The sequence below is a fragment of the Cebus imitator genome, unplaced genomic scaffold (assembly GCF_001604975.1).
Source record: "Cebus imitator isolate Cc_AM_T3 unplaced genomic scaffold, Cebus_imitator-1.0 Scaffold320, whole genome shotgun sequence".
In the NCBI taxonomy this organism is placed as follows: Eukaryota; Metazoa; Chordata; class Mammalia; order Primates; family Cebidae; genus Cebus; species Cebus imitator.
The window spans coordinates 514,198-537,118 of record NW_016107635.1 but is presented as its reverse complement, the minus strand read 5'-3'; positions in this window follow the sequence as shown (position 1 = coordinate 537,118).

Here is a 22,921-nt window from a genome sequence, read left to right as displayed (position 1 = left end):
TTCTTCTTCTATTTCCTCTTTTTAAGAAACTGCTCATTTAAGATTCCTTTTCTGCCCAGCTGGTTTTGTTCTTGATGATAAGCTAATCAGTTCTTGGAGAACTGTTGACTGGTAGGTGCCTGTGTGCAGGTTAGGCAGGTTTAGGATGCTAGTTACCTCATGGTTCAGCTTTCACAGAGGGGTTTTTATTTGAATTTCACAGCAATCTTGTCTCCAAGTGAAGTGAAAAAACAGAATCCACCTCAATGAGCTAGGGACTATTTGATTAACGTTCCAAGAGGTTTAGGGACAACTCTATGAAGTCCATTCAGTAGAAGGTTGAAATTCAGTTTGCTTTGTTTCACTTTTCTCCATTCCATGCTGACAGATCATTTGATTTATACATGGCAATGCATGCATTTGATTCAGTGAAGGGAGTCCTATTTATTTGGAGGGATGTTATTAATAATAGGAAACCCTTTAAAATAATAATTCACACATTTTAAATATAATGATTACTCCATTAACATAATCCTTCTTTGATTTTCTAGACAATATTTTAAATATATGTATTCTTTGCCCTCCTCCCTCCCCAAGCATTTTCTTTAAACTAGGAACCTCATATGTGCCAAGTACCATCTTAACCATGGTAGGAGAAGGAGTCACTGTTTTCAAGGGACTTGAAATCCAATTGGGAATATAACACATATTTGTATATATGTATGTCAGAGTACATAACATATGTTATGTTGGAAAGAGTTCATTATTTATATTAACTTTTTAATTAAATTTCATGTGAGTACACTGTTTTCCTAGAACATTTATTTGAACACCTGTTCACTCTAGTAATTTAGAAATCAGCAAATTTTCCTTTACATCATTATATTCATGCAATATTTAGATTAGAAATTTATCCTAGTTTCTGAAAATTTGATGGCAGGAATTGTGTCATTTAGGTATGACAAGCTTAGTGGCAATAACTAACCAATTCTTACTGATTTAAACTGAAATGTTGAATCAAAACAAATAATAAATCTTAGCATGAATGCCCCTCTGTATCAGCTTCTATATAGCTATTAAATTAAAATGTCCAGACACTCAAAAAAATTGTTCACTATGTAATAGCTTTGTGACTTCAGTCAAGTCATGTGGCCTCTAGATACTGATTTTCTTACTTGTTAAAAGGGTGTAATACTTTCTGCACTCTTTACTTTACAGGGATGCTCTGTTGTATAGGTCAAAGCTGAAAGCACTCGAAGAACATGTTGAACACACATACACATGTGTGTTTTCACACAGAAATACATACTTTTGAAAGATCATTAGATCAAAGAATCACAATATCTTCTCCCATTATATGGGTGAATCTGAAAAAAACAGGATCATCCATTCTATCATAAATGGCAGGACTTCTTTTATAAAGGCTGACTGATATTCTATTGTATATAGACACTGCATTTTCTTTATTCATTCATACATGGATATTTAGGTTGATTCAATATCTTGTCAATTGCAAATACTGCTGTAATGAACATAGGACTGCTGATATCTCAGCATGTTTATTTTATTTCTTCTAGATATATACCCAGGAGTAGGATTGCTGGATCATACGGGAGTTTTAGTTTTAATGTTTTGAGGAACGTACATACTGTTTTCCATAATGGTTATACCAATTTACTTTCCCACCAACAATGTGCAGAGGACACTTCTGGATATTCTCACCAATGCTTTGTTTTTTTGTTGTTGTTGTTTTGTTTTGTTTTTTAATAATAGCATTCTAACAGGTTTGAAGTGATATCTCATTGTAGTTTCAATTTGCATTTCTCTGATAATTAGCGATGTATAGGATTTTAAAATATTCCTGATGACCATTTGTATGTCCTCTTTGTTAAGTGTCTGGTTAGGTCTTTTGCCCATTTTTAAATGGGTTATTTGTCTTCTTTCTATTGAGTTGTTTCGGTTCTTAATGCATTTTGGATATTAACCCTTTGCATGATGTACAGTTTGAAAATATTTTCTCTCATTCCATAGGATATATTTTCACTCTTTTGATTATTTTCTTTGCTGTGCAGAAGCTTTTTAGTTTGATGAAATTCCATTTGTCTATTTTTGCTTTTGTTGTCAATGTTTTGGGGGTGTCGTCATCGCACAGGCTAATATGAAAATGATTTTTTCCTATATTTTTCTACAGCGATTTTTATAGTTTCAAATCTTATGTTTAAGTCTAATCCCTTTTGAGTTAATGTTTGCATTTAATCTGAGATAAAAGTCTAATTTCTTTCATCATGTGGATATCGAGTTTTCCCATTACTATTTACTGAGAGACCATCATCTCATTGTTGTGTATTTTTTAATCTAAAAATATCAAACACAGAGAAGCAGAGAGTAGAATGGTGGTTGCCAGGAATGGGGTAGTGGTGGAAAAAATGGGAAGATGTTGGTCAAAGAGTACAAACTTTCAGTTATGCAGAATGAATACCTTCTAGAGATCTAATGTACAGTATAGTGACTGTAGTTAAAATACTGTATTATATACTCAAAATTTGCTGAGAGTAGATCTTAAATGTTCTTAACACACACACACAAGGTAACTATGTGAGTTGATGGAAATTTTAATTAGTTTGATGATTGTATTAGCCCATTCTCACACTGCTAATAAAGACATACCTGAGACTGGGTAATTTATAAAGGAAAGAGGTTTAATTGACTCACATTTCATTATGGCTGGAGAGGCTTCAGGAAACTTACAATCATGGCAGAAGGGTAAGCTAACATGTCCTTCTTCACATGGCAGCAGTAAGGAGTAGTGGTGAGCAAAAAAGGGAAAAGCCTCTTATAAAACCATGAGATCTCATGATAACTCACTCACTATCATGAGAATAGCATGAGAGTAACTTCCTCCGCAATCAAATTACCTTCCCCCTGCCACCTGGGTCCTTCCCATGACATGTGGGGCATTATGGGAGCTACAGTTCAAGATGAGATTTGGGTTCGGGCATAGCCAAATAATGTGAATGATGTTAATCATTTCACAATATATGAGTATATCAAAAGAATGCTGAACACCTAAAATACATATTACTTACATTTGTCAATGATACTTGAATAAAGCTAGAGAAGAAAAAATACGCCATGAGATGAATTTGATCACTACTGGCTATCATTAATTAATCATTTAAGAAAAACAAATGTTCTTGAATGTTGTTATTAAGCGACCACCTTTGAATTTTCATTATATCAACCTCTAAATCAGGGTTTATGAGCTCCATACTACTGAAATTTGGGGCAAGATTATTCTTTGTGGAGGAGTGAAAAAGAGACTGCCCTGCGCAATGCAGGATATTGAGCAGCAATCCTAGCCTCTACCTCCTAAGTTCCAGTAGCACTCCTCTTTCCTGCAGTGTAAAAACATGCCTCTAGACATTGCCAAATATCCCTAGGACGTGTATGTGTAAAATTGTCCCCAGTTGAGAACCACTGCTTTAAATAATATGAACCAAGGCTTTCAGGTAGTATTTCACAAAATCCATTGAAATACATTATATATTAAATTCCCATAACACTAAGCCTTTGAGAAAGTGGTTGATTTACATGAGGTCACACAGCAAATCAGGGAAACCAGAATTGAAGCTCAGTCTTCTGGTGTTTCAAATCCATGCTGATTCCCCTCCTCATCAGGCAGGGATTTTTATATATATATATTATATATATATATAATATATATATGCATATATAGATAATATATATATTTAAATATATAAGTGTATATATACATTTATATATTTAAATATATATATTTAAATATTTAATATAAATATATTTATATATATTTATTTATAATATACATATTTATTATATATAATAATATATATCATAAAATATAATAATATAATAATATATTTTAATATATTAATTATAATTATATATTTATTTATAAATATATAAATATATTTATATATTTAATATATATATTAAATATATATGTATATTTATGTATATTATATATAATATATAAAAATATAATATATATGTAATATATATAATACATATATGTAATATATATATATATAGAGAGAGAGAGAGAATGAGTGAGAGTGTATGAGAGAGAATGAGTGACAGTGACAGACAGGGTAGAGAGTTTCCACACCACTCATATGGCAATTCCGGAGACTAGTGAGTCCAAATATGTTGACATGGTAATATGTTGCATGACTTGCAAGGATCGATGAGAAATTTCTTTATCGTATATTCTGATTTAGAGTTAAAACACACGTATGTTTTACTCTCACAATAAACTTGTAATCTCCAAATACAAGTATCAATATTTCCAGTTTAAAGACAAGCAAATCAAGGATCATTTGAGTAAGTTGCCCGAGGATGCACAGCCATGTAATAGTACAGCTGGGATTTGAACTGAGCTCTGTTTGATTGTAATCTATCTTTCCCCTCTCACCTCTTTCCCCTTCTCTCCATGGCTGATGTCTAGAAATTTCTATTATCGTAGGTCAATAAGCAGCTGTCAGAGCTCCTTGAATTTTTCTGAGGAAAAATGAGTCATTCATAGGTGTTCTGCTTAATTCAATTCACATGCAGTTTAATTAATATTTATTGAGAGTCGTCAGAGGACTTAAAACTGTACAGTATTTTTAATGAAGTAGAGTTTGCAGATTTCAATCTCTTTGCTATAAGAAACTTTGAGGATTATTTCTCCCCTTGCTTTTGAGAGATTCTTACCACCTCAGTGAACATCAAAGTGCATTCAAGGGCAAAAGGCCTTCTTTTCTATAATCTAAACTGCTTGTGGTATTTTATGGTGGGGCTACTGATGAAGTATTAATTCATCCAGCTTCGCTGTCTTCAGGAAGCAAGTGTCTAATAAGGAGAAGCACTAATAATATTAGTGACTTCAAGGCAAGTTGTAATCCCCTCTGTGTGCTTGCCACTTTTGTATTTTGAATTGCCAAGAACACAAAGGAAAAAAATGATACAGGGTTTTAATTTTCATAATTTCCAACTCAACTGTCTCTCATCTGTTCCTTTGTTTATTACTTTGCTTATTCATCAAATATAATGAAGGCAGCAATAGGGGCACAGTGATAAAAAAGAGATGGTCCTTCCTCTAATGGAGCAGACAATGGGGTGAAGCACATACAGATATGTAAATATGGACACAGGAGAGGCAGTATGACAAGGGTCTGTGTGGCATGAAATGGAAGCACATGGAAAGGCCATCTAACCTGGATGTGGAGCACACAGTGATGTCCTCTGTGAAGGCTAATTCACAGCTGATGGGTATAAAAGAATTATCAGAGGTGGGTGAAATTGGCATACCCTTAATTAAAGAGTCAAGAGAAAATTATGACACATAATGGAGGCAACAGAAGCTTATTGTGAGTGAAGAATAAAGTATAAAACACACAGACACAGTAATAGACTAGCAGTAAGTGAGGCTGAAGGGGTACTCAAACTGGAATGTGAAAGCCTTGTTTTACATATTATAGGGACCAATCCTAATAGAGCCACTGAAGAGTTAAAGTAAGGGTCAGACATATGGTTGATGTTGGTTTTGGGAAAGATCCCATATGCCGCGTGATGGAAGATGCATTGGCGAGAGACAGCCTCAGAGTGTCCAGTTCAGATGAGAGGTGAAAATTCCTTGAACCAGGGTGATGTTGAGGAAGTAGAGATAAGGGGTGGACGTAAGCGAGTTGAAAGTGGTGATGCCCTGGACCCAAGCAATGTCAGCATGATGGTGATAAGAAGGCAGATAGAAAAGAAGGAAACAGGAGAAAAATTGTCCGGTTATACATGGATCTTGTTAAAGCGATGCCATAGCAGAGATTTTGGAGACCGACAAATATTCTATCCCAGCTTGGTGACCTTGGGTAAGTTACTACAATGCTGTGTGCCTCAGTTTCCTCATGTATAAAATTATGACAATAATAGAACTACCTCATAATAGTACAAGAACTCAATGGAACAATATGTAAAGCACTTAGACCAGTAGCTAGCACATAGAATCTATTCGATAAATAATAGTTATTGTCATCATAGTATTTTTTCTTTCTCTTACGTTAATGTAGTCTGTGATATGAGGGATGGGAATGAAAGTGAGGGTCACTTATTGCTATTTTGTATTTAACTGGGAAGAGGGATTGGCTGTATTCCTTAAAGTCTTAGCATTGGGCTCTTATGATTCTGAACTAAACAGTTCCTCTCTTTAGTGAATCCAGTTTTCACTCCCTTCATCCCATCATTTCCTCCTCTCCCACTCAGGATGTGGAACTGCCAACCTCACTCCAAGTGGGGCTTCCTCTGGGGCTTTTAGGAAGCCTTTGCTTGTAGACAAATGGAGCTAAAATTTGGTATTGCTCCATCATGGATTATGTAGGCAAGATCAGGGACACATCTTGTTACCTTTGAAGCTGGTTTCAGTTTTTGCTAAGACAAAGTGCAGACAGTACACAGGAGGATGGGAGTGGTGGCAGGTCTTCAGGAAGGTCCATGAATCTCTTTGGATGATGCCTTGTGGGAAGAAGGAATTCTGCAGAGGTAGGGTAGGCCCTGGGAGTCAGGGATCTTCCTTACCCTGCTTCCTAGTCCCAACAGAACAGGGAAGCTTAAGCCTGTGTTTCTGATTTCTCTCTTTACAATACCCTGAGACATAGAAGAGAATGGAGCAGGGCATGTCAGCCCAGGGAAGACCTTAATAGACCAAGTTATTCAATAGCCCTCCTCTATTTCCAGATGCAGAACCAGAGGCCCAAGGAAGGGTTGGAGCTTATTTATATCAATTTCATGATAAAAACAAACAAACAACAAATTGCTTCTTCATGGAATAAAAACAATTGTACCTACTATGTGCTAACCTTCATAGCAGTTCATCTATTTCCTGTGTCGTATTTCTTTCTGACCTCTTGGTACAAACATGCATGCATTTTTCTTTTTCTTATCTCTGGCCTGGTAAATCCCAGAAGGTGAGATTGACTCTGTTTTTTTTGTTGTTGTTGTTGTTTTAATTTTTATTATTTTTTAACCTCTACATTGTACACAGTCTGATATGCAGAACCTTGTCCAAGACAAAATCTTAATAATTAGTCATTAATTATTAATAATGGGAAGCTGGTGCATCAATTAGAATGACACATAAAATCTACTTTAGAAGGAAGAGCATCTGAAAGTATGCCTTCAAACAGCACCAGAAGCATTGTATTAATCCCTTGATCTACACTATTTTATTTAAAACTTACTGGGATTTTAGCGAGCTTCTCAAGTTCTGAATTTATATAATCAAGTTACACAAATGAGTTGAGTGGATAGAAAGCCAAATGTTGACTTTATTACTGACAGAGCTATAGGAAATGTGCAGTGGACTTCTGGAATTAGTCAGATGCACCCGCCTGGTCACGGCAATCATGAACTTCCCCAGGTCTCTCTGGCATGGCCAGGGCCTTTACTGTCCAGTTCATTGCTTGGCAGAGGGCACACCCAGGCATAGGTTCTGTGAAGACAGAAAGATTCGGAGGAGGAAAGGAATGGTGCTGAGCTATGAATACAGATCTGTGTTCCAATAAGGTACATGAGAGATTGAGGGGACTTACAAGTGTTTAATTATAGGCATCTTTCACATGAAAACACAGCCCCTCACCCCTGCTGGCAACAGTACTCTCAATTACCATAGGAAACAGTGCCATTAATTTTCCCTTATAACAAAGAAGAAAACAAAACCAAAACCCTAAGACTCATCCAGTAAGGGACTTGCTCCAGGTCATAGGGCTGTTAAAGAGCAGAGCCCTGATTTGAAGCTGGGCTGTCCTCAAGTCTAAACAATCTGCTATATTTTATCACTTTCTCTTCCTCTAAGTTGGTCATCCAATTCCCTGTGTTAGTTAAAAGAAAATTCTTTAAAAAGATGCTAATTTATTAACTCACCACCTTTATTCATAGGATCATTTTGCTGCCATTTAAATGAAGATTGATGAGGGTGGAGTATTTGGCAAAGCTCTGCTGTTTAAAGTGCAGGGGGATTTTCTTTGTAGCTGAAGAGAGACAGAGAATACAAATTGTGAGAGCTCTGAGAAAATGATTCAAGACAGAAATGGCTGGTGTTTCTCCCTGGGAGAAAGTGCCCTTATTGTGTGTTGCTGAGCCAGATGGGCTGGGTGAAGCCTCCACCACTCAAAGTCTTCTCCCACTGGCCACTGACTTATCTTAAAAGTAAAATGGTGCTGGGCTCGGTGGCTCATGTCTGTAATCCTAGCACTTTGGGAGGCTGAGGAGGAATAATCATGAGGTCAGGAGATCGAGACCATTCTGGCGATCATGATGAAACTCCGCCTCTACTAAAAATACAGAAATTAGCTGGCTGCGGTGGTGCGTGCCTGTAATCCCAAGTACTTGGGAAACTGAGGGAGGAAAATTGCTTTAACCTGGGAGGCGGAAGTTGCAGTGAACCAAGATCACGCCACTGCACTCCAGCCTGGTGACAGGGCGAGATTCCGTCTCAAAAACAAAAACAAAAACAGACAAAAGGTAAAACTGCTACTTTGCCCAGGAAGAATAACTAGAAAGTAGTATCTTTTTTTTGATAGTGTAGGGGTCAGGAGTTATAACTAAATCATCTGCCTGACTTTTTCTGTACTTTTCTGAAAATATCCTCTGTTCATAAGAGAGCTGGAATGTAAGAACTTACGTTCTGTGTTCATGTCAACCAACATTATATTTGACAGGGCAGAATATAATACACTAACAGCCGGAAGGGGCTCAGTGTATGGTACCCGCTGTCAAAAAACTCATGGGACTCTAGAGTTTCCAACCTCTCAAAGCCTCTTTTTCCTTATCGATAAAATCAGTAGATTTGTGCCTTAACCACTCACATTAAAAACCATGTTTATAAAACAGTAGGTTAAATGCTAGAGCAGAGAAGTATCAAAAGCACAGAACTTGAAGTTGAGTAGACTTGGTTTCTTTGCTTTTTTAGACCGAGTTTCACTCTTGTTGCCCAGGCTGGAGTGCAATGGCACTATCTCAGCTCACTACAACCTTCACCTCCCGGGTTCAAGCGATCCTCCTGCCTCAGCTTCCCTAGTAGCTGGGATTATATGCATGTGCCACCATGGCTGGCTAATTTTGTGTTATTATTATTATTTTAGTAGAGATGGAGTTTCTCCATGTTGGTCAGTCTGCTTACAAACTCCCAACTGCAGATGATCCGCCTGCCTCTGTCTCCCAAAGTGCTGGAATTACAAGCATGAGCCACCGTGCCCGGCCTAAACTTGGTTTTAAATCTTGGCCATACTGCTTACTGGTGGTTTAATCCTGAACAGTCATTTACTCTCATGGAACCTCAGATTTTCCGTATGGAAAACATGGATAACACTTGCCCTCTCACTTCTTCTGGTGATGCATAAGAACGATGTAAATAAGATACTTTGCACAATGCTTGACACATAATAAATGCTCACTAAACAGTAGCTTATTTCATTATTATGATATAATTAAACAGTGTTATCATTTGGTCCCTAGTAAATATACATTTATGGGGTAGCATTAAACAGAGACTTTATGAGAAGCAGCCTCATAAAACTCAATTTTAAAAGCTTTTTAGAGATATTGAATTCGGTATACGCCATTATATTGTACATTTTTCCTTCAATTAGGACCCAGGAACAAAACTGATTTCCAGCTTCAAAACAGGCAAATAACTATTTCCTCTTGGGAAGTAATGCTTCAATCATGTAACTAATTGCATTTCCCTCTTTGTTTTCTGTGCTAGGAAGCTCATATTTGAAGTAGAATTATAAATTAATACTTATCTAAATACCCTTTAATTCAAGGGCTTGTTATACCAATGGGAACACCAAGCCCCCAAATTATTTATTTTGTATATTTAACATGAAAGAGAATTCCCCTAAGTCTCAAATTCTTTTGTTCCTTGACGACTACTTCTCTGAAAATTCTTTCCCTTTCTTCTCATCTGGCTTCTTGCATTCTGGATGTCTCATATTTTTAATGATTTTTACCTGTATCATCACATTTAATTACCCCACAAATGCTGTAAAACATGATACTATTATCTTCACTTTACAGAAAAGACACCTGAGGCTTGGAATAATTGGAACTAACTGATAAACTAGTCTTTCACCCTTTCGTCTCACTATACCCTTTCCCTGAATGATACGTTTATGCGATTTTTAACAATACCACTCAACCATATCAACTTTGTACCCACAGCACTGAAGTCCCTTTTGAACACTTTATTTCCAGACAACGACGAGATATCCCACAGACACTGTAAAATCAACACGCTGAGAACCAAACTTAATATCCCTCATCTGAAAAACATTTTTTTCTTGTAAACTTGTTCCTGCCTAACATAATTAAATAATTAATACAACAAAAATTTTGAGCACTCATGATTCTGGCACCATGCTATGTGTTTTATATGCATTATCTCATTTAATCCTCACAGTAATTCTATCAGGTAAGTTTACCAGTATTTCTAGGTGAGAAGTATGTCATTTGCCCAAGGCTATTATGAAGTGCCTGTTACAGCCACTCATTCGGGAGATAAGACCTTGAACCAGTAGCCTTTCCCAAGGTTATATAGGCTAGAAAATCTATCTTTATGTCCTCCTTCTTCCTCCCCAGTCATATCCAACTAGTCATCCAGACCTGATAATTCATAAACCAGGTAATTCTCAAACTCAGCTACACATTAGAATTACCTTACAAGCTATTGATACTCTGCCCCATGCCCCAAATTTTTGATGTAATTAGTTTGGGCTGTGTGCAGGGTCCCAGAGTTGTTTAAATCTCCTTGAGTCATTCGGTGGACATCCAAATTTGAGAATAACTGATTAAGTTTGGATACCTGAGTCATCATTCTCACTTCCTCTGCCTTAGCACTTGTATTAGTCCATTTTCACACTGCTATAAAGAACTGCTTGAGACTGGGTAATTTACAAAGGAAAGAGGTTTAATTGACTCACAGTTCTGCATGACTGGGGAGGCCTGAGGAAACTTAAAGTCATGGCTGATGGAAGGCAAAGGGGAAGCAAGGCACCTTCCTCACAAGATGGCAGGAAGGAGAATGAATGCAGGAAGAACTACCAAACACTTGTAAAACCATCATATCTCATGAGAACTCACTCACTATCAAAAGAACTGCCTCCGTCATTCACTTAACTCCACCTGGTCTCTCCCTTGACAGATGGGGATAATGGAGACTACAATTCAAGGTGAGACTTGAGTGGGGACACAAAGCCTAACCATGTCAACTGTGGTTGCCCATTTTCTCGCAGATGTCTCAAGGCCCCTAATCCAGCATCCTGTCCTTGTTTTTATCTCTTGCCATTCACCTTCCCTGATGGCTATCAGAGTCACCTCAGTGAAGTACAGATCTGACCAACCCACAACCCAGATTAAGCCTGGCAATGGATTCCTACCACCCTTAAGTCATCTTCATCTCCTTATTTTACCTGCTAAGCTTTTTTTCTTGAACAGATCCCATACTCTTGCTGCAGCCTCTGCCTGAAAGCCACTTTCTGCACTTAGCAACAGTTTAATCCATTATGTAGGCTTATGTTTGGAGGCTGTCTGTCTTTGAGATCTTCCTTGCATGATCCATCCCTAAGGAAATCAATTGCTCCCTCCTCTGTGCTCTTAAAGCACAAAGCTGTTAAAACACTGATAATTACACTAACTAGTTAGTGATATCTAGTTATACTAGTAGTGATAATTACACTAGCCAGGTTGTGCTAGGTTGTAAGCTTATTGACAGCAGGGAATGTTTCATTCATTTTTCTATCCTATGGGTACAGCACACAGTATAATAGAATTGTTAGAAGGAACTAATAATAATAGTTATTGAATAAATAAATATACTAATAAACAGTTGTTCTTTTCAAAGGTAACTCTTTGGTTCTTTTTCTCTTTTTAATTCAAGTAGGATAGTTTCCTTTCTAAGAGAGATTTCTAAAATGGTACCCCATGGTTGGCAACCAGAGAGAGAAAGATCTGGCTCCTGGGATCTTTTACAAATTGTTGCACTGATTTTGAGAAAGTGAGTCAGCCTTTTGACACACAGTTTTCTAATCTGTCAAACGGACACAGTAATTTTATGAACGTATTTCACAGAGTCATTAAGAGAGTTTAATGAGATAATAGCTATAAGACACTTAGCATAGTACCTGGCATACAATAAGTGCTCAAGGGATATTTTTATTTTCTTTTCCACAAAGCCTTCCTTGCTTATGCCAAGCCTCAGTGATGCCTCCCTTTTCCTTTCCTGTTTGGATTTATTTAATAAATAGTAATTGAATGTCCCACACATGACATGTGCTTCTCTAAAGTGATATGAGCTTTATGTCTCACAATTATTCACTTTCAATTAATATTTATTATTTATGTATTATTAGATTAGGTACAATATATCAGTGAGAGAACCAGTGTTGCCCTTAGGAGCTTACTTTCTAGTGTGGGAAGAGAGACAAAATACACAAAACAAAGAAGATATATAGAATATATGATGGAGGAAATGCTATAGAGAAAAATAAAACAAGAGAGGGAGACAGAAAATAAATCTTGGGGTAGGATTTTAATTTAAAGAAAAGTGGTCAATATGTCTTTGCTGAGAAAGTATCATTTGAGTGAAGACCTTAAGGAGATGTGGAAATCAGCTGTGTAGGTTTCTGGGGGACAGAATTTTAGAGGGGACAGCAGGAAGGCTAATGTGACCAGAGCAGAGTGGCAGGGATGGGGGGAGGGGTATCAGGGATGAGTTCAGGAAGGGAACACAGAGTAAGGTCCTGTCTGTTGTTTTAAGGTCTTTGGATTTTACTCTGAATAAAACGAGAAGCCTTTGGAGAGCTGTTAGTTCAGGAACCACAAGTCTAACACGTTTGTTAGGATCACACTGTGACTGAGTTAAGACCAGGCTGTATGGGGCAAATACAAAGGAAGAGACTCCAAGAAGTAATCTGGATGAGAGAAGTCGGAGACTTGCAGCAGGCTGGTCACAGGCCAGATGGCGAGGAATTGCTGGATTCAGTATGTATTTTGGGGGTAACACAACCAGTTTGACATCAGATTGGGTGTGGGGTGTAACCAAAAGAGGCTTTTTCTTCTGAGCAATGGGAAAGATGAAGTTGCCATGTACTGAGACTGGGGAGTCCATCAGAGGAGTAGGAGTTTTGGGGAAAAATGGGGACTTTAATTTTGAAAATGATAAGTTTGAGACATCCAAGGGGAGATAGCAAGTATGCTGTTGCATATATGAAGGTAAAGTTTAGAGAAGTGGTACAGAATAGAGGAAATCAGAGCTATTGGTATGCAGGTGGGATTTGAAGCATAAGGCAGAATGAGATCACCAAAAGAATGAATGTATACAAAGCAAAGAGGGTATCCAAGGGCTGAGTTCTGAGATACTTCAATAGCAGGAGATGATGTTGACAAGCAGAAACCAGCTAAGGAGACTAAGAAAGTGCTGGCAGTGAAGCACCAGGAAAACCAAGAGATCATGTAAGATGTCTCAGATGCCAAGTGAAGAAAGAGTTTCAAGGACAAGGAGGCAGTCAACTCTATTATATGTTGTTAATCAGTGAACCAAGATGAGGACTGATGTTTGACTTTTGTGTTTAGCAATGTGGGGTGTCAATCATTATTATAATAATTAGGTTTAATAACCTTGATAACAACAATTTTGGTGGAGAAGGGGAGGTGAAAGTGTGATTGAAGAATGACAAAGAGAAAATGAGTAGAAAGCTTATTCACCAGCTTTGGGCTTTATACAAGTTACAGAACCTCAAATCCTCCCTCCCTCCGGTTCTCCCTCTCCCTGTTCCTGTCTCATCCCTTCCCTTCCCTTCCTTCCTTTTCCCAGTCTGTAAAGTAGGATGATAATATCTTTTTTTTATGTATGTAGATCATGGCAATATATAAAATGTCATCAACAAAAGATAGCCTTTTCCTGCTCTTTTAGGATCCTATTTCTTGTGTTCTCAGTGGCTGTGATAGGATTTGTACAAGTAGCTGCCCATTAAATGTCCTTGGATGGGGATGAATTAGGTTCTTAATTCTGCTTCTGACCCAGGTGCCTGGTTATTTGTTGGGAACAAACAGCAAAGAGTTCCTGTTAAAGGTGTTAGCAGAATGTTGGAGGCCACTACCAGCTTTTCAGGAAAGAAGCCTTTTGGCTCAGAATTTCATGAAGCTTCTGACTGTAAATAAAAATTGCAATGACTTCTGCTTGGAAGTGGGGATGGGAGGTCTGAGAGTAAGTGCACTCTGTCCAGGGCAGCCTCCTGCGGAAATGATTTCCAGAGCAGAGTGCCAAAGTGCTTTCGTAAATGACTCTGGCTCGCCCCTTTCTCCATCTTCTGCCCTGTGTATACAACATTTATAAAAATAAACATTTGCTGGAGGCATTTGGGAAGAAGCCAAGGTGAAGCACCCAGCAAAAGAAACAGATACTCAGAACTCCCAAGAAGAGTATGTTTTCAGAGGGGGAAACAGAGGGACTAGTGGATGTTTGGGAGGATGGTGACAGGGGAGGAATGTATGAGTTTTAGAGTTTCCATTCTGTCCACTCTCGGCTTCTCCTCTTATTCACTCTATTGTTAGGAGCGAATGAGAGTGAATGAACTTCTCCACTAGACTGTATGATCCTTGAGGGAAGGGACTCTCAAATGAGTACTCATTTTTGGATTTGGATTATTTATCCAAATGTAATTCATTTATCAAGTACCTACTTCATGCCAGGAACTCTGCTCCTACAACCACATCAATCATGCATTAGCTGCTCCATAGTTAAATGAGCATTCCTTTACCCTTAAAAGTTAGTACTCCATTTGCTCCCCTGGGCCCAGCAAACATGTCAACTTCTCATAAAAGCCAGATCTAAACTCCCACCCTAGGCAAAATGGGCTCTTCCTCCTGTAAACTTCGTGGCTTTTCAGATTTCCCTCACTTCAAGCTCTATAACAGAAGCTCACTGAGTGTGAGGCTTGGCTTTGCTCACCTGTACACCCCATTGCCTAGAACAGTGCCTGGAATATAGCATTCGGTATGATCTGAATGTTTGTGCCTCCCCCCAATGCAAAATTCATATGTTGAAACCCAGTACCCAACACGATATAATAGCAGTAAGAGGTGAGGACTTTTGGGAAGTTAGTAAGTCGTTAGGCCTCTGCCCTCATGAATGGGATTAGTGCCCTTATAAAAGAGGTTGAAGAAAGGTATTGCCCCTTCCACCATGTGAGGCTACAGAAAGTGCCATCTAAGAGGAACCGGCCCTTAGATGCTGAATCTGCTAGTGCCTTGACCTTGGACTTCTCAGCCTCCACAAATATACGCAGTAAAATCTGTTGATTATTCATTATCCAGTTTAAGCTATTAATATTTTGTCATAGCAGCCTGAAAAGATGAAGTCAGTAGGTATTCCATTAATATGAACAAATGATTAGTACCCAATTCTGCATTATTTTAAAGTCAAATATTTTGGGTCTGTCTCTATTGCTAGACTGTGAACACTTTGATGGAAGAGGTGGTGCTATTTTCTTCTTAATTTCTTCATTATATGGCGTATAGAAGTTACTGAGTAGATGGTAATTGGGTATACGTATAACCAAACCTTAAATTATTCTCTGCTTTATCAGGTATAACATGTAACTTCATTACATCAAATGTGTATTACAAAAGAAGTGCAGTCAAAGGCTCTTGCTGAGATAAGGGTATGACAGGGAGTGGTGGAAGAATGTGGTACAACCCAGACCGATGCCACAAACAAGAACCTCACAGAGCATGTGCTGTGAAAGCTAAATAATAAATTTGAATACATGGTGTACTCAAGTGATAAGTAGTCCTGAATTTGGCAAGCGTGAAGAAAGAGGTAAGAATAGGGAGATGTTTATTCAGACAAAGAGAACAGCATTTATGACAGCATACAAGTGATAAAGTGAAAGGAAAATAATAGTTCAGGAAAATGATAGAAGTTCAAAATGGCCAAAAGGTAGATAGCAGGTAGGTAGGGTATTTAGTGGAGAGGAGGCGCAGAAGTGAGGGAGTCAGGGATCATGTCAAACAAAGCCATTATCCATGATCAGGTTAGCCTTTGCCCCCTTTCTTTTCTCAGTGCTGAGTCACATATTTTCTGCCCCGATCTTCATAAACACACAGAGGCATTAGTTAGGTAGGAAATCTGCCAGAAAGACTAATGAACTGATATCAAGAGAAATTAAGTCAGTTGAAAATCTCGGTTGGTAGATCTGGACTTAATTCATAATCTCCACACTCTTTTCTTTGTTTCCTTCCTTTCCTTTCCCTTTCTTTCTTTCCTTCCTTCCTTCCTTCCTTCCCCCTCCCTCCCACTCTCTCTCCTCCCTCCCTCCCTCCCTCCCTCCCTCCCTCCCTCCTTCCCTCTCTCTCTTTTTCATTCTTTCTTTCTTTTCCTTCCTTCCTTCATTCATTCCTTCTTTCTTTCTTCCTTTCTTCCTTTCTCTTTCTATAGTTTCACTCTTGTTGCCCAGGCTGGAGTGCAATGACATGAGCTCACTGCAAACTCTCTCTTCTGGGTTCAAGCAATCCTCCTGCCTCAGCCTCCCAAGTAGCTGGGCTTACAGGTATGTGCACCATGCCTGGCTATTTTTTTTTTGTATTTAGTAGAGATAGGGTTTCACCATATTGGTCAGGCTGGTCTTGATCACCTGACCTCAGGTGATCCACCTGCCTCAGCCTCCCAAAGTGCTAGGGTTACAGGTGTGAGCCACCACACCTGGGCAATCTCCACACTCTTAAATCCAAATGGCAGCAGGAGGAATGGAAACTAGATAACATTTTCTATGCCAATTCTAATTAACTGGTAGTGGCTGTCTGGAATCTGTTTTCAGTCTGTGATCCAACTGTGCCCTATGGAAACAAGAACTAGGATTGATTCACCCCGATGCCTCTGGAGGGTGAGGGGAAGGGCAGGCAGCCCCACCTGCCATGCATCTCATGTGTTCTGCAACCGTGTTGTGCAATTCTCACTTACACCACAGAGAAATCTAGTTCTCGGTGAATTCTTTCTAAATGATTATGATTCTTCATTTACCCCCTTTCTTTGTTGGAACATTTCTTCACTATGACGCATACCGGAGAATTTCCTAGAAATCCAGAAAACTGCTAGTGTGGGCCAGTCAGGCTAGTGATTACAAAATTCTCCAAATTCAAAAATGGTTCATTTGAATCAGCCAAACCAAATAAAACTCTTACCACTGACCCCTGCCCATGGATTTTTGAATGAAAGTGAATTAGGGTTATCCACCTTAAGCTGACTGCATTTCATTGCCATCGGAAGCAATTTAATTATCTAAGACTTAGATATTCAAAAATGTGTGGAAGCTAAGGTGTCAACCCTCCCCTAGTACGATATTGGTACTTTTTTGTAGATACTCACTACGTATTTTTCTGTCATGATGATAGCATATTTCACTTAGTAGCTATTTTGAAAATACTTCTTGAGTGCATAAAGCAATGAATTAATTAATGCAACAAATAGGTAAATAAGTGAGGCAGAAATTAATTATTCTTATCTAGCACTATTGAAACTTTTTGAGGAGAAGAACCATGTATTTTCATCTTTGTGCTACCTTGGAGGCTAGCATATTAACTAGTATGTACTGTTTTTTAATTAAACATATATAGATTTATTGGAATATTATCACTCCTAGTAGATTATATGTCTTTATATACTTTGAACTATAGTCCATGGATGTGGACTACATTCCATGTGCTTTTTAAAATTCTTCACAGATTCTAGCACGGTATCTGGTGCTTAGCAAGGTTAGACCTAGCAATGTATGTTTTATATCATCTTTGAGATTTGAATTTCTCACAAGTGGTTCATAAATCACTTGTGTCACAATATTAATATTAGAACCCAGAAGAAATCATTCTTAGTTCCCATTCCAAGACCAAGCATGAGAGTTTTTAACAAGCTTGTTGGGTGGTTTTGGTGAACAAAAGTTAGAGGATCATCTTCTAACCCAAGAGCTACTTGAGGCTAGAACTAGGTTTATGTATCTTTGACTTCCTTGTAATGCAGCATAATTCCCACCTCAACGTTGGTCTTATTTATTGAATGTAGGAGCTTTCAGGGTAAGTTACCTGCTGGCTGTGATGACTGTTGATGTGGTTTGGATCTGTGCCCACCTCTCCACCTGCCCCCCACCAAATCTCCTGTAGAATTGTAATCACCAATGTTGGAGGTGGGACCTGGTGGGAGGCTATTGCATCTTGGGGGTAGATTTCTTATAAATGGGTTAGCACCATTCCCTTGGTGCTGTTCTCATGGTAGTGAGTGAGTTCTTATGAGTTCTGGTTGTTTAAAAGTATGCATCTCCCCCTTCGCTCTCATGCTCCTACTCCTGCCATGTGAGATCCCGCTTTGTCTTCTGCCATGACTGTAAGCTTCCTGAGACCTCCCCTAAAGCAGAAGCTTCTATGATTCCTCTACAGCCGGCAGAACCATGAGCCAATTAAACCTCTTTTCTTTATAAATTACCCAATCTCAGGTATTTCTTCATCACAATGTGAGAATGGACCAATACAAATGTCAAATTGGTAATGTACTACCAAGGTAGTCAACAGGTGATCTCACGAGGGTGAAATTACGTATCATAGTTGTTTTCACTGAAGTGCTTTTCAGGAAGTGAGGAGAGAGTGCTTCAAACTTAGTGAAACTAGGAGTTCCCAACACTGCATATGGTTTGGGACCTTATCTAAGGAATATGCTGCTGGTATTGTTGAGTTCACTAATCTCTGAACTCAACACCACCACCTAATATATTGACATTGATCAGGCTCCCTGTAAACAGACTCCAAGGCTGAGATTTGTGTAACAGAAGTTCATCAAGGGGTGCTTTTGGCAGGTGCACCTGTGGGAGTGTGAAGGCACTGGGACTGGGCAAAGGGAGGAGTTGGGTCTGATGCAGTCACAACATAGGCTTTCATCAGTCCCACGGGAAGCGCTGGAGCTGGGATGGCCTTCAGAGTTATTCCACATGAAGCAAGGGGGCCATGTCTTTGTACCCCACAATGAAGAGTATTAGTATGGGCTGACCCTGGGGAGGGGTGTGACCTGTGGTGAGGAGGCTGCCTTCAATAGAGGGCAGTTGGTAGCTGAAGAGCTGTCAGTGTACAGGAATCTCAACATCTAGGAAAAGGAATCCCTCAATCCTGAAGAAAGGATGCTTACCTCTGCATCCAACATGTATATTATTTACAATAACCATTTCTGAAGAATTTACAGTTTGAAGATAGTACACTGTGCTGCAGTAAATCACAGGCTTTGGGGTCAAGTATAATGAACCTATATTGTACCACTTCTTTTTATTAGCTGTGTAACCTACATAAGTCACTTAAGTTTTTAGAATCTCAGGTTTTTATTTGTAAAGTGGTGTTTTCCAATGCCTGCCTCCTGTAGGGTGACATATACAAGTACCTCTGACTCCTCACCCTTTCTCCTTAAAGGTAACTTAACATTGGCTTAACATTTATTCATCCGTCCGACATGTCTTTTTTGGTTTGACTAATTATATATTTGTAAAACTGAAATGACTTGTGGGTAGGTATAGTTGTATCCCATCAGCATGTTTACTAAATTGGTACCTTTTGAAAAAAATAACTTTATTTTATTTTGAAACTGGATTTAACTCTGTAGTACAGGCTGCAATGCAGTGGCGTGATCTTGGCTCACTGCAACCTCTGCCTTCCAGGTTCAAGCAATCCTCCTCCCTCAGCTACCCAAATAGCTAGAATTATAGGCATGCACCACCAAGCCTGGCTAATTTTTTTTTTCTGTAGAGGTAGGGTTTTACTATGTTGGTTAGGTTGGTCTTGAATGCCTGACCTCCCAGTGATAGGCCCACCTCAGTCTCCCAAAGTGCTGGGATTACAGACATGAGCCACCATGCCGGCAGAAAAAAATAACTTTTAAAGGAAGTATATTGACAGGTTTTACATCCTAATATAATAAAGTAATTAAAGGAAACAATATGAAAAAAAACACTTATTTTAAAAAAAATATTTGAGTGCCTATATCCTTTGCCAGCCCTACTCTGTGTGCTTGGCATTTATCCATAAACAAAGTAGATGGAAATCCTCTCTTTTTCAGAGCATACCTTCTCAGAGGGAACTAAAAACAAATTTAAATAAATAAACAAGTTTGTTAGAAAGTAATAAGTGTGGGGAAAACAAGGATTTAGGGAGGATGCAAGTTGCAGTTTGAAATAGGGTGATCCTAGTGAGCCTCACTGGAAAAAAAATAGCATTCGAATGAGGTGTTATGGGAGTCAGTTTGAAGAAGAGCATTGCGGGTAGAGACAACAGCTAGTGCAGGGATCCTGACGCAGGAGGGTGCCTGTCATATTTGAGGAATAGCAGGGAGTCAGACCTTGAGACATGCAGAGAAAGTAATCAAAGTGTGATGCTTTGACTGTCCTAGCCTCTTCACCAACACACAATTCAGGGCCTACCCTCCCAAAGCCATTCCTAAGCCCTTCCCCAAACCCTTGCTTTGCTGGAGGAGCCCACAGTATGTGATGTTCGTTCCTCTTCACTTTCTAACTCCACACATGGAGCAGGAAACATACACCATGGAGTATTATTAGTCCAGCTTAATCTTTTTCTATAGAAACCACAATAGTGGATTCAATCTGGAAAACACCACTAGGGTAGAATAAAAAACATACACACACACACACACACACACACACACACACACACACACACGCACGCACTCAAAATCTAAGTTACATACAAGCCTGGAACTGACACCCCAAATGAGCTTCCATAAGGAAGCTCAAGGCCAGTCCTCATCTTGCTTCAGTACGTCCATGATAGTCACTAACAGAAACTGATCTTGTATGTTTCCACAACTTGAATGTTTCATCCTGGAGTGGAATTTATTAAATGGAAAGAAAAAATTAATGATTTGTGCTGTAAGTAACAATGCTGCCTCTCAGACTTATTCCTCCTCTATGATCTGGATTCCATTTGGATTGAATATTTTCATAGATACACACACACGGTGGTTCCCAGTGCTTGAATTCGTACTCATAACTCAGCCTTAGTATCCTAAAAGGATTTACTGATGGATCTCACAATGTTGTAGAAAAAACTGTGTAAGATTTTAATTGAAGTTCTTGATCTCCATATCTTCTGTGATTTTATTCCTATGTATGAAGAAGGAAAATTCTGCATCCTTTCCCCCATGTCCAGGAGACGCTACATAATTTCAGTCCTTGAAAGCCAAAGACTTACATATTTGATGGTCATGGTTTGGTGCATTTAATAGTGTGCAGTTCCTTCTGAAAGACCTAAATGTTGTTACAATATTTATGATGAATTATCCAAAACACATTTTTGCTCTCTCTGATTTTTTCCCATTTTGACAATGCTACCAAATACAACTGTAACTGTAATTTTTGTCAAGATGCTTAAAATTCATCAATCTCTTTTTTATCTGTAAGAAAGAATTCTGTAACTGGAACAGAATGACAAAGATTTGACACATGGCACTTCCATGTATTAACTTTGTGATCTGAAGCCAGACACTTAAGCATTCTGAACTACAGTGTCCAAGTTGGACTAAGTACTTTACAAGAAACTATGTAACTATATTGTGGAATAAGCTTTGCCAGATAACTATAAATTGATATTCAAGTGAAAGAGGCATTAAGATCTGCTGCTGGTGGTCACTGAGGTCTCCTCCTCCCAAATGTAAAATTCTGTGACACGCAGAGCAGTGGCTTAAATTTTCCTAATTTATTAAAAAAATCAGAGGCACTCACATGTGCATTTTCTTGTTCTACTCATATTATGTCTGTTTCTTTTGGTACTTAACCCCTCTGAGTCCCAGATGTATATCTTACAGCTCTTGAAGCATCATCCAGTTTCTTACCAGTAGAATCAGTTTATGTTAGCAATTAAGAACTCAGACTCTAGGGCCAGAAAAATTCCAAATTCTTTCACTCACTAGCTGCCGTGACCTTGGGCAAATTTCTTCACCTCTCTAAGGCCAAGTTCTACAAAGTAGGAATAATATTGGTAATAACTTTATAGGATGTTGATTGGATTTAATGAAATCATGCATATAATTGTTTTAGCATAGTACCTGGCACATAGCAAGTGCTTAAACTTGGTTATTGTTATTGCTGTTGCTATTGTTATTAATATTATTATATAACCATAAATGTCATATAACTCTATTTTTTAAGTTAGGGATTGAAATTTTGTCTGCCAAGAAAAATGACTCTAGGTCATTAAGGTTAAAATGTTTAACATGAACACAATGTTGCTAATGTATTTTTCTTGTAGATCATCATTTCTTTAAAAAAGAAAGCCATTCTGATGCATTATTCTGATCTTTGTGTTAAAAGGGGTAGAGGTGGAGGATGGGGGGGAACTCAACCATCAGGCTTAACTGAGAATCCATTGTAATTACGTGCTGGGCTAAGAATAGAATTGAGATATTTGGACTCTAATCAATAAGTACTTAAAAGACAGAGGCCTTTCAAGCGGAAGAGAAAAGGGTATTCGACCAGCAATTCTTCTACTATCATGTACACTGCTCCCTTCAATTTCTCCAACAAAACACACATGTAGAAATTTCTATGTCCAGGCTGCTTTTGCTAGCTACTCCCAGTTTATCCAGCTCTCTTTAAAACCTGATCCTTTTTCCCTGAGAGTTTTTTTTTTAAAGCTTGAAGTTTATGCAAGTAATTTGTTGCAATACAGATCCTGAAGAAATTTATCATCTTGCAGACTTTTGTTTGAATCTTAGCTCTGATATTTACATTAGCTGTGTGAACTTGAGAAGATTCTGAGCATCTCTTGACATGTTTTCCTCCAATCCAATGTGATGGTTAAATGAGATAATTAATCTATCATTTCTTGAGTGCCT